The sequence below is a fragment of the Amyelois transitella genome, chromosome 3, assembly GCF_032362555.1.
Source record: "Amyelois transitella isolate CPQ chromosome 3, ilAmyTran1.1, whole genome shotgun sequence".
Classification (NCBI taxonomy): Eukaryota; Metazoa; Arthropoda; class Insecta; order Lepidoptera; family Pyralidae; genus Amyelois; species Amyelois transitella.
The window spans coordinates 3,270,110-3,284,728 of record NC_083506.1 but is presented as its reverse complement, the minus strand read 5'-3'; the positions used below and the strand labels follow the sequence as shown (position 1 = coordinate 3,284,728).

At 33.9% G+C, this 14,619-nt stretch overlaps 1 protein-coding gene across 7 annotated transcripts in view; it reads right to left on the bottom strand.

The window, feature by feature from the left end:
- Positions 1–14,348, bottom strand: part of LOC106133525 (myocyte-specific enhancer factor 2) — a 60,817-nt gene extending 46,469 nt beyond the window's left edge. For all 7 annotated transcript variants that reach the window (XM_013333284.2, XM_060947890.1, XM_060947895.1 and 4 more), the window contains exon 1: positions 14,123–14,348. The gene's annotated coding sequence lies outside the window, so the exon portion shown is untranslated. The remainder of the gene's footprint in view (positions 1–14,122) is intronic.
- Between the last annotated feature and the right edge of the window lie 271 nt (positions 14,349–14,619).

Below are 14,619 nucleotides of genomic sequence, written 5' to 3'. Positions count from 1 at the left end.
GGCAATAATAACAAATTTCACCCGAAAACTGTACATGAATCACTTGACATTGAAAACGCATACACAACTAAAACACCCCGATTTCGGGGGTGATTCTGGGGCGCTCCCATCGATCCCCGTGGAAATAGGGTCGCCCCCACCACCCGTGACCTTGGGAGCCGAAGATAGCCGAAACTAACCGAATGCGGCCGAGGAATTCCATTCATTCAACACCCACGTTTGGACCCCGTGGGGAAGATTCGCTATTTCCAACGCAACCTTTGCACGATTTAATGATGTTTGCTCTGCCACTCAGCTGTAACTCAAGATTCTAATTAGTCATTAATGACGGAAGTTCAGTTTTGACGTATCAAGGGAGACATAGTTCAAATTTTGCGCAATTTCGTTTAAAGTATAAAACAATGAGGTGTGAATTAACGCCCATGTCTATTGGATTCGGTGATAGGTTATAAATTACTAGTAATAAATCGTGTTCAAAATAACGATATATGTTAGTTTTATCACTTAACTGTAACTCAAGAATTTAATTAGTAATTAATGAGGAAAGATTAGTTTTTGAGGTATTATAGAATAATGTGTAAAAGAATACGCAGTTCGTAGACCTTCGATCTTCAATAGACGAACGTCCGTCAATGAAGTCATATGATTTATTATCTCGTGAATACGGTATCTGAAGTTAGTTTTTATCTGACAAAAGATTTTTTCTTTATAAAATTAGCTCATCTATTTTGATAAAAACTACCATCAGTAACAGCGGAGTTTGGTCTATTCTAAAAGTCATGAAACTACTCACGACAAACATAACATTAGACGTTATGTAAAAATACATGCTTGTAACAGCTACGTTTAAGCATCGGTTTAAGTTCCTTAAGTAAGATCAATTAATCATTATATTTTAAACAACGATTAGCTATCTCTTTTTTTCTATTATTCAATATTAATGTCCTTCTACATGACCGAGACGGAAGGCTGGTTAATTTACAAATTGTAAACAGCTTTCTAATCATTCAAGTCGCGATGACTGGTGAATGGAAACCGCCAGCGATCTGAGCTTGTCTCATAGATTACCTTCTGATTCGTAATTACTTCATAATGGGCAATTAAAAAAATAAAGATTGGCCGGTTTTACTAATTTCCTTTGACTTAAATAACATAATTAATAAATATAACTAACGGAACGGCAGCATCTTCCCGTTAGATTCGGATATTCTGCTGCCAGATGTGGAATTATATAATTGAGAAAATTATAAACTTAGATAACGATCAGTAACATATTTTGTGCCATTCTTATAAAAATACTACTTAAAACATTGTTGGAAATTAGCATTGTATTTTGTGTTGAATTTACTTTGATTCACATAGGATCACGCCTCTTTTCCAGAGAAATAGCATACATTCAACATTCATGATTTCTACATTCATCAATATGTTTAGTTTCAGTCTTAACCTGACTTTTCACCAGAGCTTCCTTAATTTGATCAATGAAGCCTTCCATCATCTAGGTACATTACTCCCATAGTCATTAATTAATGTTGCAAAATAATTAATCTTGTAAATACATTAAAGCAGGGACAAATCTCATAGTCTCAATAATATTTTTTTTTTGCGATATTATTTTCATTTCACCCACGGGATTTCCCGATAAAGGTGAGACTTGGAGAAGGTGGAGGTGTTATGTAAGGACAAACAAAGATTGACAGCTATCATGTTTCCCAAGGTAAGTAAACACATTATTATAAATGATCGATTATCTGGGTCGCATTGAGATGGAAAACGTGAATATTTCAGGACATTACTATTGCAGAATGTCTTTCATTTAAACAGAAAAAGAAATCCTTATTAAAAGACGTTGCGTATGTAAAACGGGATTACATTGCAGACTTTTGTTATTTAAAAAATAGAAATTCTTACAAGAAGATCAAAGTAAGTAAACATTTTTCAATCTCAAAACCAATGAACTTAAAATAATTTTGGTTTAATTTCATATGATATGAAATACAGAGTTCTAAGTCAAGTTCATAAGGTTTCATTCTAAGTTTCCTCTTCTCAGTTTTATCGTTATGATTTTTCTCGCTTTTCTTTCTTAATTTTATTTATTGTATTCATTTTATTAAATTTATGATTTTTTTCTCTCAGCCATCAAATCGGATGAAACTAACAAACTGCGTGACACGTAGAAAGTGTGATAAGGAGAGACAAATAAATAAATAAATCATATATAGGCAGCTCTCACACCATAATCGTGATAACAACATTATTGTTAAAGAAATAAAAGCCTCCCTTAAAATATTGCCAAATCACAAAGTACTTATTTACCATAGCAACTGTTCAGAATAGTGTTTCTTTGAATATGATAAAAAGATATTGATCAGTGATTGAACATCCCAATATCATTTATCTCTTTGGTTAGAGATATAATTCTATCACAAATGATATGTTTGCTTAATAGATAAGTGAATTACGGAGATCTAACTGACTTGCAAATATCAAATAAAAATTGCAGTAAAATTTTTGTTAACGCTTAATCAAAGTTATCAAATGAATACTTAAAACATTGATAATATTGCGAAAGTGATTTATTTCCATTCGAGGAGAAAAAGAAGGAAAATCAATGGGTTAATTTAAGGGATAATATGAAAATTACGGATGATATGACAGGGTATAGAAGCGTTATAAAAATAAATTCCTAATAATGATAAGATGTTCAGGAAATTATTTGAAGGGATATAAAATAAGATGTTTAAATGAAGATAGTAAATATTACAAACTAGAAGTATTTCTGTGTCAAGATGTTTGTAATAAAAAGTAGGCTTTATTGTGTAACATCTCTAACCGTGTTTTAAGCAATAAAATTGATTGATTGATTCTGTCCCCCTCTACTGACTTCCGTCATATGAGCCTTTATTTCTTTCAATTTATAAAATCATATCATATCCTTTACTTTTACCATCTTGAGATATATTGATTTAATATTTATTTTTGATTCGTGTTTTGAAAACGTCGTGATTATTCTTTTTTTTATCAACTTATCATCATCGCACAAATCTCTGCATTTGAACTTATCATAAAAATTGTTTCCACATAATTTTATTTCTTTAAAGATTTTTTCGTCAAAGTTTTTCACCGCTACTTTGGTGAGCTAATTAACTTTTAGGATACAAAATTGTTTTTTAATTATATTTATCATTTGATTTAATATTGTATTAATGATCGAAACCTACCACGTTATTTACACATAAAAAGGTGCTTTTCTTCGAAAGATTCTAAAAAATAGTGTTTTGGAATCTTTCGTTCCTATTCATTTAATCCATACCTTCCTGGAGATAGCCCAGTGTCCTCCGAAATCTTTGCAGGGGAACCTTACTCCTATTGAATTATAGTTTAATATACATGTTTGTTATATAATAATATTTGATAATTATTAAAATATTTACCACAGTTGCAACTTTATCCCGTGCAAAGCAACAAGACAATGCAGGGTCATATCATCATACTGCATCAATATTTGTTTTGATTGTACATGACCTTAGTAATTTCTATTTATATGACAAATTATATTATTATACTTGTGACATATTTGAACTAAGTTTCAATGATGTAGTAATAATTACATCAAATTAAGTTCCCCGATTCCAGTTATGAATGTGGATGAAGCCAAATATATGCAGGGAACGTTGCAAGTGGAATGATGTAGTCTCTGCCTGCGAGACCTGATATTATGAATGTATTTATTGTGTTAAATAAATATTTTTGATTCGCCTTAGTTCCTAACTTTTTTCGCGAATGTAAAAGTGACATTTAGTTACGTCATCAAGCGATAACATTACATGACATGTCCTTAATTTGGAGACTTTCTTGTATCGGTTTAAAAACCGGTCGCCAAAGTTGTTTCGCTTATCGATTAACATATTCAGAGACTTAGGAGTAACTTTATTTATTTTATTTATAATTTGTAGCTATTGCTTCAATTGATAAAAGTTTAAGATATTAATAAAAATACGCAGTCAGTGTCGGTTAAATAAAAACTTTAATACTAAACTAAGATTTTTCTTTATAGGGTTAGACAGAAGATTATTTAGAAATTATACAGGTAATAGAGCCGTGTGGTGACTCCCGGCTTCAAAAGAAAATAAAATACTCCATCTTTTTCCCATGGATGTCGAAAAAGGCGACTAAGGCATAGGCTATTAAAATTATAATAAATATTATAATTAAATCAAGGAAAAGACTTATAAACTCGGAATTTTTCTTTAAGGCCGGGTTATCAACCTGTCTCTATTTAAATCTCAATTGCGATACAGCTGAACGTGGCCTATCAAATTTTTCGAGATTGTTGGTTCTGTCTACGCCGTTAGGAATAAAGACGCGATTATATTTAGGTATGCATGTAGTGTACTAATAGATTTATTTGTTGCTTAGTCCTAAAATTATTATCGTTATCAAAATATTTGACAAAGTTATATGGCGTGAACAAGTAATGTGCATTCCCTTCTACTATTATTTAGTACCGTTGTCTTTTTTAGGATGGGGTCAACAACCGTAACATTGCGTTACGTGCTTGGTTTTTTTTTCTCTTTCTCCCGTTGTGTGCTACTGTTTGCGATGTCAGACCACTTTTCAAGTGTAAATTTTTGTAGATTTTTTAGCGATTGCAATATCTTAGGTTTTTAGGTAATATAATGTTGTTCGGTCATTTTTCTACTAAGACCTTATCTATAAGTTTATTATCTATGTATCTATTTATTTACCTAAATTGTTGTTAGTTTTCGAGGAACCATCGGGAAAATTAATCTCTATATGTCGTTAATATGCGGAATTGATTGTTGATATACTAAAAATAAATACATACAGGCATGTCTATATCCCTTGCGGGGTAGACAGAGCCAACAGTCTTGGAAAAACTGAAAGGCTACGTTCAGGTGTTTGGTTTAAAGTGATTGAATTGAGAGTCAAATAGTGACAGGTTGCTTAATCCTGTCACTATTAGACTTGAGTCTTGACTTGACTCTTATATATGCATATAAGAAGAATCTCAAGCTTATGTGTCATTATCTTAATTGCTTATTACGACAACCATAGGAAAGATAATACTGCCGGCTTAAAATATTGAAAAATAAAATCTTCAATTGCAAAACAAGACTGCATAACTCACAAATTGACGAAAAGTCAAGCATTTTGTAGTATTCAGTTAATATCAGTCTATCATATTTCTAACACCGGTGCGTTCAGCAGAATGACGTCACAAGTCAGGTCAATATTTAATGACGACCATTAGCCACGACGCGTGATAACACGGTACAAGTTCACTAATGAATACGGGACACAAATTATACGCTGCCGTGGACAAACACTTGGTAACCAATATAAATAAACTAAAATTATAATGTACAAATATTGTATTTATTGCATCTAAGTGGAGATTGTGATCTAATTTATATTCTTTATTGTACCGTGTGGTTCCCGGCACGTTAGCGTATACTATATAGGGCTACACGTCCTAAAAGACACAGCACACGGCACAATAGGACTACTACGTCTTTTTCCAATGGATGGCGACTAAATGATAGCCCGCCTTCGAAAAAAAACCACATAATCTATATGTTTTATGTAACTTATTTGTTTCACCTAATATGGTCACCATTTTAATCCTACAGTTTTGAAAATAAATCGCGAAACTACATAAACAGGATTATGTGTGATTTTTTCTAATTATGTCATTGATATCATCTTTAGTTGCCTTAATGATCAATATATTATTTAAGTTATGTGTAACGTATTACGTATTAATTTTTAATTAATCATTGAGATACTATCCTCTCACTCAGCAGAATGACTTTTCTGAAATAATTACAGTTTTGATAAGGTCAAATCGAGGTCGTTTGAAAGTATTTAACGTTGCTTAAATATTAAGCATTGATTGGCTCTGAAAAGCCAATAATTGGAATTTCTAATTATATAGAGATTTTCAGAGTATTGTAATTTGACATTTATTTAATTCTTATCTTCTTGGGTACCATCAGGTAGATTGAGGTGAAACACACCCAAATCGCTGTTACTTCCAAATGTAACCTAAAGTTTAATATAAAATTGTCTAAACAGACTCATAAAAATTTTCATAAAGTAAATTTTAAGTCAGTGGAGAACAAAGTTAATTAGTTAGGTAGTTAATTCTGATAATAATAATTAATTAAATCATAGAATACGTAAAGATGAAGTGCAAATATTTAAGTACTTATAGATCAATCAAGGATACTGAAGAACTTTTCTCATTTTAAACATAATAGAACCTAAAAAATATTTTACGACTGAAATGAACAGGTTTTTAAATTCTAATGGTCAAGTTGTTCTTTTTTATTTCACTTGAATGAAACCTTACGATGAAGACAGAGCTAAATAAATCCTTTAAATATTACAAAATACAATTCAATAATTTGAAATTTTCAACTGTTTTTTTTACTATCACAAATCTAATGTTTTGCTCACCACAAAAACAAAGAAATCCAGGTAAAACAGTTTAATTAAGTTTTTACCGACATAGATAAAAGACGTGTACATACTCGCAAAAAAATAACAACAAACGTAGCGAGGTTATCTGCGCGATTAACCTTCATGTAGTGAAGTAGATTACTGCAAAGATTTGAAACATTTTACGAACCTACCTAAAAGCAACTAAAACTAGTTTGATATAATATGATATTATGTATTTTTTTAAGATTTGTTACCTTTTCATGAGATTGGATAATTTAACGCACATTTTTTTAAAGTATCTAGGTACTTAGTTTTAGAGTTAGCTCTGGATGGTGGAACCAATAAACTTTATGGTTCCCAATAAATGTGATTTTTTTTTTGTAATAAAAAAATATAGGTATGATATTTAAATGATTTTTTTTTCGCTAGATGAAGTTTAATACATAATTTGCAGGTTACCTGGAAGAGATAGCTTTGAGGTCGCCTTTTACTGCTATGTTTTTAGTATATATTTGTGAATTAGCTGTAATTTCTTGTGGTGCAATAAAGAGTAATTGTATTGTTTATATATTTTCTCCCTCTTTTGTTATTTTGTGGAATCAAGTGAATAAGTTGAACTGGAAGCTTAAATTTCTCGAAACAACAGTTCGATGAAAACAATTAATTTTAAACTCTTAATCTGTACACGAAAAAATAATCTCCTTTTTTTAAACTACAGCAAGAAAATCACGACCTGATAAAAATAGGCTCACTTTCGCCAAAACATCTCGCTGAGGAGCGCCGCGGGGGCCGGGGGGGTGTCAGAAGGTTATCATTCGTGATAAGAGCTCATCCATCACGGCGCATCGCTGGGAGACTGGGAGTTCAAAATAGGTTTCGATACACGTCTTTTTTATATAACGTGTCTAAACGGAGATTGATGCTTAGTGCTATGATCGGTGGTTGTTGCAACGCATTTGGTGCCATTTGGATAGGTTTTTTTTTTCTTGGAGTGACGCAGAAAGTATTTTTTTTAGTAAATATTACTTTTGTATATTAATATACTCATAATAAAACAGGTAAAAGAAAACTCGAGTAATTATTTTGCGTTTTCAATCGATGAACAGAGAAAGAGGTTAGTAATTTTCTTGTTAGTTTGTTAAGCATTGTGAATCAATTTTATTTATTCCTTCTATATTAAAAAGGATTATATTTATTATATTTATGACTTGAACATCTGATGATAGGACTTTAAGGCGAAGTCCTTGTTTTAGAATGAATCTGATGTTATTAAATCATTTGGATGGTAGTCACCACCTTAAGTGAAATTAAAAACAAATCTACGACATCAGAAAATATCGCTCGACCCCTAGGTTCTCATTTCAAAACGAACACCAAATGTTTGAAGAGCCGTTAATTCATTACTTACCACCGCTAGAGCCCAGGGGACTTAATTTGACCGAACTTCCTTAAATAACGAAGTTTTGGCTGCCGACTGAAATAGGAGAGCTGACACCTACGCAATTTCCTCCTTTTCATCAGTAACGGAAAACTAAATAGAAATTTTACTGACTAGTTAATAACGACTCTTGTATAAGGTCTCAATGGTGGTCTTTTAGCGAATAAAATACTTGGGAAATGATAAATATTTGATGGAGTCTAAAAATATTTTTGATGCGTAAAGACACTGCAATGTTTAGAATCAATTTTTGTTCAAATATAATTATAGTTTTGTTTTTCGTCAAAATATCATGTAAAAGGGCTTTTCAACAAGTCAAAAAAAATCTTCATAACAGCTGCTTCTTGCGCTACCTCAACTCTTTCAGTGATGGTTAGGTAAGTCAATAAAAAATAAAGTTTATAGACATGGTATTTTTCTTTGGGCTGTCATAATATCTGAGTGTGAATTCCATTAAAAACGATTAATCGGAGCATTCGAGTCTTGTGTCTTATGGCCCTGACTAACTTTCCTATATGTTTAGTTTGTCGGAGATAATATTTTCACATACGCCGTGTGGGACCCGGCACTTTAGAATAGGAAAATATCCCATGGATAGCGTAAGAGACGACTTAGGAAATGGCTATTACGCCTAGGATTCTTCGTGTATCAATGCGATAGGCTAGCAACCTGTCACTATTTGAATTACAATTCGATAATTGAGAAATACAGCTGAATGTGGCCTAAGTCTTTTCAAGACTGTTGGCTCTATCAACCCCGCAAGAGATATAGCCATGATTATATATAGTCTGTTCATTTTTACATGGTAGAAAAAGTCTTTCCACTAGATAAGTTGACTGGATTATTTGAATTTCACGCATAAAAATGATACGCACCATATTAGTATTCCACATAAACTCGACGAGATTCGTATTACGTAACAACTCGTGACTCCTATTACTACATCCTCAATTGAAAATGAGTTTAAGTGAGTTCTTCTTTGTCAGGCTACAATGTACCTTATCAATGTTGCGTAAGGTAGCATTTTAGATATAATTTTCGTCGGATAGCCGAACACCGCGCTGCATACTAAAGCGATTGTTCTACACGTCTAGTGTCGAATTAGCACTCTATTAAATAATACGGTTTGATTATCGCTCGGCGATTCGTGCTTTACCGAAATGCTTTCTAAAATGTATTTGGTATGTTTTCTTTACACAATTTTGTTCTTCGGCACATCCCACTTTTATGGGGGGTCAGTGTAGTAGTATATTTTAGCTTCTTCATATTTCTTTACGTATGCCTCTTTAATGAGAGATTATCTTCATTATAACTTTGTCCGTTTTATTTACTGAGCCATCACTCGTGAACGCGTATTCAAATTGGATTTCAAAGAGCAGACGCTATTAGAATTACTTCACCGTTATCACTGTAAGTGAAGTTATCAGCGAAGACCAGTTTATGCGGGATGTAGTCAGGATTTTATCGATATCGAAAAGCAATCACTCACCTCGCTGCTTCAGAGCGAGAAAAGAAATTCAGATCCGTTTTTAGTGATTATTTTATTTATTCTTTATTGTAACAATTACAATTTGTAAAGTACAGTAGGCGGACTTAATGCTTTATCTTATAGTCTACCATTGGGTTAAGCAGATAACCTTAAATTTGAGAACTCGTAGAAATTGTTCTATGATGGATGATCCAGTTTTGCTTAATGTATTGTTTTCTTTTATTGGTTTTTTTTTATGCAATCACAGCGGTTTGCTTCAAGTTCAGGAATCATAATACAGCATGCCAGATATAAGTACTTTCTGCTGCATTATTCAACAATGTTTTTAATAAAGACTTCTTGTTAACCCTCATTGGAGATACCTTTTGCCAGAATTCTCAAGTGCTTTCTTTAATGCTTCTCTTCTCTTGTATACATTATTATGCGTATTTAATGAGGTTTCATCAAATACTTATCAAAGTCTCGAAGCCGTGCGTTGAAAATATTTGGTTGAACATCGAAAGGGCTATTATAACGGTAAGAAACAAATTTGATTCACATCGTAACGATTTCATCGTCCATGCTCGATTATCAATTACTTGTCAAGTTGGTAAAACTTGGTTTCTCATGACCTTATTATTTACATGACTATTCAAAAAATATGTGTTATGTCTTATGGTTCATATATACGTATTTTATCGTCTTGATATTATACCTATAATCGTCAAATATGAAAAAGTAATGACCGTAGAGGAAGCGGGACATGTCTGTAAGGATCGTAGCTAGTTGAAATCCATAAACTCTGCCTACCCCAATGGGAGACAGGTGTATGTAAGTATGTATATCATAATATTTTAACTTACTTACTTACTTACTATTCTTATATGAGTAAGATATTCTCAGAATCAGTACTTTATGCAATCGTTAGTTATTTTTCAAGTTCATTGGCATAACACAAATGTTTAGTAAGAACTTAAGTACCTTTTTAACCAACTGAAAAACATAAAATAAATATTGATTCAGGAAAATGTGTTTGATTATTAGATCGATATTTAACTTCATTATAAGACACGGTATAATAAAGAACGGATTGTAAAACTAATTATAATTGTATTCAATATTATAATGAATCCGGGTGATAAATAAAATGTTTGCTTAGTTGTTGTAGCGGGCGAATAGCAGAGGGAAAAACAAGAAGACGTGGAGCAAAAAACAAGTAAGACACACATTGAAGTAAAAAAATGTGAACGCACACATGGAGACACAGATGGTCACACGCATCGGTGTGGAGCAAAAAGCGACGTCTCACGAAGAAGACAGCATGCTGTTCAATTAAAAGTTTTATCTTTGTTCTGAGGTTAAGATTAGACCGACACTAGGATAAGCTATATCAGGTGATTTGAACTATTGTGAAGAAGGCGGTTTATCATTAAGTTAATCTTAGAAAAAGTTTGAAACTTATATTTTATTGTAGTAAAATTTCTTAACTGTCGATTTATAAAAACATAAAATTTAGCTTTCGATGAAATTTTTGGAATTGTTTTCATAAGATTACTTATGTTGTCTAAACAGTTTTTGCTTCTATTTTATAATTTGAACTGCCTTTATCAGTTTAAGATTATTTGACTATTAAATTTAGAGTCCAAGGATACACTTCGAGTACAGGCAGACCAAAGATTGTATTAGTATCATTAAATGTTATCTAAAATCTCCGCTACTTGCACTATTGGTGTTTTATTTTAAATAATTTCACTCGCTTTACTTTTATTTGCAACCTGAATAATTAAACCTTTTTTATCCCTAACCTGCGCCATGGCACTGGTAACTTGTTTTTAATTACATTTTAAGTGCGCTCCTACTTATATCATTCTTGATATTCAACTGCCGTGGTTATCTCTTTTAATGTGAAGCCATTATATAAACGCAGGATAGTATAATCTTAATGTGGAAAGCAGTGAGGATTCATATAAGAACTAATATGAATAATTTAGTACCAGTGGCAACAATTAACATTAAAACAAAGAATGTTGCAGATAATGTTATTGCAGAAATATATTGTTCAGCTTTGGCATTACCCGCATAATGAACAAACCGTCATATTCATATTTCAATGTCAAAAGTAAAAGATGTTTGAATGTTTAATTAAATCCATAATCATCTACAAAGAAATGGTGCATATGTTAATTGTGAAAGTCATGTGGTCTTATAACTTAGATGAAATATTAAAACCTATCAAGGCATAATTTGCTTTATAAAAGCCAAAAAATCTGAACAATTAAGAAATAAATCGTGAATACAAAGGTTGAAGTGTTTTAGTTGTTAACAAGAATTTTGCAGACTTTATAGAAAATACAAGAAATATTTTTGAGTTAACAAATATTTTAACATATATTCTATGTTTTTCTTCTATCCGCCTTGAGTGGAACGTAAATGGAACCTGTTTTGCGAATTTATGTAAAAGTCATGCATGAAGGACGATAGTGCTAAGAACCATCGACAGGCAATTTCCGATTTTTATCTATATTATTATTTCAAATATATACCATACATGTCAATCACAACACAATGTTTTCAAAATTCCAGATTACGTATATACCTACGCACAAAGTTTTTACAGATAATGCTGGCTGCTTTTAATTTTTTTATCATCGGTTATCACTTCACATTCACTTCTTTAAAAGACCCAAACAAATGTTCCGTTATCGGCTGCCGACATTCCGGAACCAAATGTAAAACCAAACAGTTCTCTTTTAATCGTAAAATAATGCAAATAGGCATAGATTGTATTTGTAATGCACAACAAAGATATAGTGTAAGAAGTAGAGATAAATTACCATAAAACTGTAGTGCATTCACCAATCACAGACTGAGAACTGTAGGGCAGGTCATGGCTGAATGCGTAAGCATAAACGGATGTGCTAACGATACTATTATCAGTATAAAATGCATATTTGCAGAAGTAAAAGATGCTCTCTAGAAAGTAAATTCATTTAGTATCTACGTTATCTTGAGTATCTCAAATATTGCGCAATTTGTATTATAAAACAGAGCGCTATTTTTCATGTTTGATTATATCTCTAACATCATTATCAACTCAGTTAGCACTCCTATTGATGATTTTTAAATTTGGATTTAAAATATAATTTCTTGACAATGTCATCTTAATTATTTACTTTTCGCTTATTGTAGGATGGTCATGTCTGGGTAGTCGGAGTACCAGGCTAGCAGCGGATCGCGGCGGTGTCACGTTACGCGGTGGCTGTTGACACCAGCGCCTGATTAATATTTATGATACGACTGAGCATCTCGCATGGCCGGTTCGCTCAGTAGATGCGAATCATCTCCGTCTCACTCGCACGTAAGCGGTTCATATTTCTCAGACAGAGCCAGCAATGCTAATAACGTATGGCAGCCGCTCTTTCAACATTCGAATGCGTAAGTGCGAATGAGAATCCCAAATCTTCTTAAACTTTTGTAATTTTGTTTTTTGTGTTTTTTGGGTCGGCACTGATTATTCAGAATCATGTTGTGTTTCAAATATTTACAACAGTGAATCAAAAAATGTTATTGGATGTTTAGAATTGTGTTATTATAACTTTCATTTACAGAAGAAAAATATATCTTGTCATTGCAAGTGGTTTTCTTTAAATTGTTGTTCTTATAAGTTCAGAAAATGTAGATGACTGGATTGATGTCAGGCCCACTGACCGTTCCAATTGCAAATGAAAAGAAATGAGTATGTGGAACGAGGCGTGGGACCTGCGCCTCGAACCTGACCGTATCGAGGTATCTCAACCGGACAGACTTGAATCCGCTGGCATAAAAAATGCAACGGCTGTAGTGGAAAATGGTGTTGTAGAAATTAACTATAAAAATGCAGCTTATGGACCACAGGGCATCTGGGCTCTGTAATCATGTTAGTCGTTCGTATTGGCGTCAGTCGTTACAGTTTCCTTATATGCAGTTAAACAGAAGCAAGTTGTTTGTGTTCATTTAAATTACTCATTGAATCACTTCATTAGTCATTTTAACAGTCACTCGTTCTTAATTGAAACGCATCCAAAACTGTTAAGCTGTAATCTTCTACCATTCATTGCACTCTTTAACATTCTGGTAAGAATATTTCCTGGGACAATATTTGTGCTTGTTTTCTTATCAGTATCTAACTTGAATAATTCATTCGATTGAAATTACAAACGAATGAATTTCTATTGGCTTTTATGCGACGACGTTAGTGCTGTGCATTAAGATGTTCTTCATCCGGTTTCCTGCACGAGCCTCTGACATTAACAGCATTATTATTGTATGTAAGTACGCACAGCTATATCATTGTTTGTCTGGACATTTTCCGTGAGCTCGCGCGCTTCCAGCGCCGGCCGGCATTCGCGAGACTTCCACTCAAGGTCACGTTATCGCGCTATCGACAACCCTGAACTAATCCAAGGTCAACGTCAAATAACTAATGTGAAACTGTAGACTTGCAGCTGTCACAAAATTATCGATATCGTCACCTTGCCAACACTAGCCCGTCTGTAATCTTACAGGAACTCGACAATCTCGACCGTCGTGCGCAGTCCCGACGACTGAGTCTTTATCGTTAATTTGCGACCGCGTCTGGAGTTAGGGCCGGACGTGTTCTCTCGCATTTAAGTAGCAATATCTCAAATCGAATTAGCGGCGTGTTTACATGTCCTAAGTGGAACGTTCACGTGGCGCCGTCACGAGACAGTCTTCTCATGATCACTCACCGTGAGCTGTTAACATCCTCCGCTGCAGGAAAGGGGTTCTTCCGTCACACTGACACTCGAGCGGGAACTAAAGCACTCACAAACGGCGCACTGAGTTCGGCGGCACTCGCGATGACTGCACGGCGCGACACCCACAACTAGAATGCGGGCGAGACTCGTCGCGGGGTGCGGGGGGAGGCAGACAGCAAAACGCGACTCATACGAAGGCGCGGTGATGAGAACTGCGGCTGGGCCCAAACGCGCTCCGGCGGCATTGGTCGACGGGAGCCTGACGTCACGTGCGCTGGCCAATGGACTCCCAGCGCTTAGTTCCTGCTGTACGCCGGTAGAGGCGCCGCTGTCGAGGAAGTCGCCCGCCCTACAGAGCTTCTTTCAGCCAGCTTGGGCGTGTGCTTTGACGGGCGGATAACGGAAATCAAATCACTCCATTATCCTGTTCCTCATTATTTACCTCCCTTAATTATATTTATCGGAGCAGAATAAAGTCTAGCATGATT